Source organism: Octodon degus, unplaced genomic scaffold (genome assembly GCF_000260255.1).
Source record: "Octodon degus isolate 3935 unplaced genomic scaffold, OctDeg1.0 scaffold00779, whole genome shotgun sequence".
Taxonomy (NCBI): domain Eukaryota; kingdom Metazoa; phylum Chordata; class Mammalia; order Rodentia; family Octodontidae; genus Octodon; species Octodon degus.
The window spans coordinates 1-5714 of NW_004525355.1; positions in this window are offsets into that span (position 1 = coordinate 1).

Sequence of the window (5714 nt, forward strand, 5' to 3'; positions counted from 1 at the left end):
CAGGTTAAAGTGAGTCCTCTGTTCATTGTAAGCTACCTCTTGATGTATAGCAAGGTCCGTTAAGTGTGCTCAGACGTTACTGTTGGAACCACATACAGAGCCTCTTAGGTCCTCTGTCAGTGTTGGTTGGCAGAAAGGGTCAGGCCTTGCTTAACCATGTGGATTACCATGGAAACATGGGACATGTCTTTCTTGTGCGGAACCCTTCTTTGATCTCACTGAACATTAGTTGACTCTGTCCTCGGAGTCCAACAATCTTCCTGCTCAGGAGGTTGGATTGCTCACCTAAGTTGCAGGAATCTGTAGAAAGGTCCCCTTCATGCTCTGGGTCCCTACTGACCTTGGAGGGCCAGTGCCAATATAAGGCTGTCCTTTTTGCCCAGTTATCTTTCTAGCTCTGGTCTCCAAACCTCAGTTGTTGAACACGCAGAAGACCAATCACTTTAATTTGTTATTTGATCTAGATAATAATGTATCTTGCAATATATAGTATGATCTAGGAACTGTTATTTCTTTACCAATCATGGTTGTCTTAGAATTTGAATCCCTACAGAATGGTTAGAGATAGCAATTATAAATCTTTACAGAAAAAACTTGAGATCAAGGGCAACATAACCTTTTTCCATGTTGTCTTGGTTACTTTTCACTCATTGCTGGGACAAAATACCTAACACCCAAAATCAAGGAAGAAAAGGTTAGTTTACCTTGCAGTTAGTGGCAGTTTCAATCCTCCCCTACTGGCTCCAAGGCAGAGTGGCACATGGCAGAGGGCAGCAGTTCACAGTAGCAGAAAGCAGCAAAATAGCAAGAGAGAAGAGGAACAGGAGTGGCTACCAAGGCTACCAAGCCCCTCTGCCTTCCTTATGTTGTATTCAGACTATCTGCACCAGAGGGAGTGCAGCACTCACACCCATAATCCCAGTTTTGGATCATGATTAATCACAAATTAAAAGCCTGCCCCAGTGACTGCATGAGGCTACAGGGAGATAACTAGGCACTAAGCATACCACCTGGGTCTTTCTCCAGGGAATCAGACAAGGGTCCTTGTAGCCTTTCTTGTGTCCCCACTAACAGTAACATTTAACCTTGTCCCAACGGAGTCTTCTTGTGTACCTTGCACTCTTTGTCCATGTATTTAATCCTCATCCAGGACATGTCTCAGTCATACATTTGCCTTCTGAAAACATCCTGACCACGAAGACGCAGTGCCTCTCACTCAGCGTGTCCACAGTGGCTTCTGTGTGGGTTGTCTGGGCAACACAGTCACTGTTTTGTCCCCCCTGCCCTGGTTTTGCTGTCTTCAGAACAACAGTCTCAGGTGCTCCATGGTGTCTGTAAGGAGCTGGAATATCCAGGCAGACTGGAATGCCCAAAAGGGGGAGGGATGTCTCTCTCCATCCACGAGGGCGTGGTCCTCACAGGCATCTCCCAGGCCAGCCCCCAGATGCCAGAAATGAATTTCCTTGTCCAGAACTAAACGGGACTCCAGCAAGTGCAAAACCAAGGCTGTAATCCGCACTCTCTCAGGAGTGGAGCCCGTACTCGCGGACAGGCACACCGGAGTTTAGAAGCCATGCACTTCTCCTAATAACTTTAAATCCTTTCTCATTGTAAGATTTTTCATCCCATTTTCTTGCTTAGATCTTGAGTATCTTAAAAATCTCTAAAATTATTTTATACAAACAACAATGTACAATATATTTATAAAACTACTTTTTGAATCACCTTGATTGGCTATCAACCTGAATGGAAATATGTCATTAACTTTAAAGACATCATTACTTTACCTAACTGAATTAAACCAGCCCAAGCTTAAGCAATATGAACCACAAACATTAGAGATATCAAGTTTTTGTGTGTGTGTGTGATACCAGGGATTGAACTCAGGACCCTGCACTTCCCAAGAAAGCAATTATTCCACTGAGCTATCTCCCTAGCATGAACATTTGAGATGTCTTCAGTTTTATTCTACCCATAAGCCAAACTATAGTGTATATGCAAATACTTTAACATGTTCACTGTCCTCATAACCGATATAAATCATTTTCCATGGATATCTCTAAAAGAGAAAAAAAATTGTCAACCCCAAACAAAGCAAACCTGGGTGTTGTAACCAGCTGTTAGCACACAGTGACAGACAGACAGACAAGCATAAGACAGCTGTACGGATTTGGAGTACACGCTCAGGTATACTGGCCACCTCTGCCATGAACGCGATCAGGCCACAACTACCATTCCAGTGTCACACGCTGCATGCTCAGAGCCTTTCTCGTCCCTCCCCTGCCGCCCAGACACCTGCTCCTCTGCTCTTTTCCTACAGCCACCTGGCTGCAGTGGCTGGACTACACGGCTGTGGTTATGCTTGGCAGAGAGCAAGGCAGGGCAAAGGAGGCCCCTGGCCCTGCTCTGCTGCCTCGGCCTTTGCCTCTGCCTCCCCACCTCTTCATTTCTGCCTCCACTGCCAGGTCTCTGGGCAGAGACGGAGCAGCCAGAAGGGAGCAGAGTGGGTCTCACTATGGAGCGTGAGGTGATCACCTTCAGCAAGGAGGGTGGTCAGGGCTCAGACTTGGAAACGAGGGGCTGTGGGAGCTGAGCGGGTGTGGGGTGCTCCTGGTGGCCGAGCTGTATGGTTCCCACCACACACGACTGGCCAGCACCCACTGGCCGGGCGTCCTCACTACCTGAGGTCTGTGGGAAGTGCTGGCAGAAGTGGACAGCAGCACTTTCTCCCTGTTTTTGTGCTTTGGGCTCTTGCCAGTTCCTTCAAAAAGTCTGTAGGGATCCAGACAGACTTGTGCCTTGCAGACCCAAGTGGCCTCTCAGATACTCCTCTGGTGCTGGAGTAGGGCTGCGCTGTAGAGACTCCGGTGCCTGCCATCTCAGCTCTTCCTGCAGAGCCTCTCCAGGAGCGATTCTGCCTTCTCTGCGCCTGGAGCAGGCGCTGTTGGCTGTGAGCTCCATAACCGACCTAGCACTGAGCAGACACATCCCAAGTTCAGAAAACCTCAGGGGAAAGAAGGCCTTCTCTCTCAGGTGCCCCTTAAGATGTTTCCAGCTCCCTCCCAATTACCAATATCTACAGTGCCTCTCTGAGAAAACAGTGGATGGCATTTGCTTACCTCTCGCAGCATTGTTGGTAAGTCTTTGGTGGGCTCCCGAGCCCCGTAGCATGAGAGCAGGCTCGAAGCCACTGCGTGTGTCTTTGCTCCTCAGCTCTTCAGATTCTGTCCTGCGCTTTATTCCTGGATGCCAATACTAACAACTTCTCACTTTTCTTCCTCCTGGAAGGCTTTTCTTTCTTTCCCTTCCTCAAGGGTACCTGGAAAAGTTTATTCCTGTGAAGGCCTTCTCTACTGGAGCTCTCTCCACTCTGATGGACTGACTCGTTGAGCCTGAAAGTTCCCAGTCCAGGGATTTCATGTCCGTGGGTCCAGCAAGGGTTGTTGGGATTTTGGTCTCGCGCCAATCTCTGAGATGAGTGGACAATAAAGGGCTTAAATAAGAGACAAGTGGTAAGATTGTTATGGCCCAGGCAGGTCAAAATCCTCTAAAACAATTTGTGATTCCCTGGGAATTGAGACAGAAAACTTCCCCAGAAAGCTTGGTTATCAGACAATGGCAGGGGACACTGAGCCAAGCTTGGGAACCAACCAGGACTTTGAGAGTCAGCACAAAGACTGTTCCACATACTAAGATTGGCAGTTAGGGGGACAGCCTTATCTCTAAGGGTGGCAGCTTCATCACCCTGGAATAGGGGGTGTCCTCAGTCCTTGTTCTTGGTGGTCTCAGCTGTGGTGATCCTGACCTCAGAGCACCACACCTCCGCTCGTTTGCAGAACAGCCACAGGTCCCTGTGTTCAGCAACAACCCTGTAGAGCCCGCTCTCCAGCAACTATTGATATGGATTGGCTGCTGGGGCTACTTTGGGTGAGCTAATAAGGAACTTTTTCAGGGGACAAGTAACCTAAAGAGAAGTAACCTGCTTCAAGAGGGGACTTAGATGGGGCAGCACAGCTACACAGAAGAGGGTGTCCAGGCCACGCGCCAGCTCTGCTGCGCACTGCTTGCTCACGCCCAGAGGCTCCTTTCTTTCTACCTCTTACCTGGGCCAGGTTATCCCAATCTAATCCTATGGACCCTAAGTGCCTTATTATTTTTTTCTTTTTTGAGTCAGGATTTCACTAGATACCAGGCTGGTGTCCCTGCTGCCTCAGCTTCCCCAGGGCTGGGATGACAGGCCTGGACCACCACAGCCTCCTGGCTAGGAGCCCAGCTGTTTTACCTCCTCCAGCAAGGTTGTAATGCTCTCTATTCAGGATTAACCAGAAAGCCCAAGAGGGCCTAGTCTGCCTACATTTCTCTTACCTGCGGCCAGCCACCTCCACCCACCCCACACTGGGGACTGGGCCCCAGAGCCCTGGCGTGCTAGACAAGCTCTGTGCCACTGAACGCTACCCCAACTCCCTCACCAGCCTCACAGATTCTTTCTCCATCCATCCTTCTCAAAGTCATGCTCTAGAGAACCTGGGAATAAACTGTCTTCCTTTAGCGCGCCACTGTGGTCCATGAATGCTGGGAGCTCCGGCAACCCCACCCCTACCTCGTGCCTGGGCTGTCTGTGTCCTGCCGCCATGAGCGGTGCCAGCAGGCAGTCGGTGAGTCAAGCCCACCTCTGTCTCTCGCTTTCTGCAGTTCCACACCACCAGGCTCCACGCAAGCTCCACGCAAGCTCCAGGAAACCGTCCGAGGGAGGAGAAAGCAAAGCATGGCTAGCTATGCAGTTCTCATGTTCGTCTCTAGGTGGCAGTCTTGTCCCCGGACTGCGTTTTTCCCACTAGGCCGCTTGTACTAGCAAGTGAAGAACTCACTAGATTTGTGGTTACTCTATTTCTGTAGAAACTAAACCTTACATTCATTTGTAGGTAAATAGTTGTCTACGTTTTCTAAGACAGGGTCTTACTTTGAGGTTCAGGCTGTCCTTGAACTCACTATGTAGCCCCCGCCGGCCTCCACCTTGGCATGATCCCTCTGCCTCAGCCTGCAAAGTGCTGGGATAACAGGCATGCACCCTCCCAAAGAGCAAAACCCGTGTCCTTTGCTTCTCCTAAGAGCAGTTCTCCCGACTGCGTTGGGGGTACTTCCTAGAGAGCTGGCGGCTGGGGGTCAATGAAGGTGCTGGGTAGGTGTGAACTGTTTAGCATACAGTAGTACGTTGGTGCACGAATGCTTTGGACAGTAACAATCTAGTTCACAAACACAAGCATCGGCCAAAGTGCGTTTTGTTTGCACCCCGCAGCACGTGAGCACCAGGACTGAGGCGTCTTTCTCTCGCACGAGGGCCGTGGCTCTCATTTCCAGAATGGGGCAACGAATTCAATTCATGACCCAGGTACCACTTATGCATTTTATCACAGTTTAAATCTTTTTTAAAACTAGAGCAGACCTGGGTGTGGTGGCGCAAGCATGCATTCCGTACCTCGGGGAGGCTGAGAGAAAGGATGAGGGGTGTAAGTCCACCGTTGGCAAGTTGGTGACTCTGGCAGCCCCCGTCTCAAAGATTAAAATAAGGGAAGGGGCTATGGCTCAGCACAGAAAAACTACGTTGCGCTACCAACAGCACACCTACATGCAAATAGAAGTGCAAAGTCTTGATTGACTTGAGAATTACTACAAAGAGCATATAAAAGATGGCAGCATACAATGACACTAGCGCT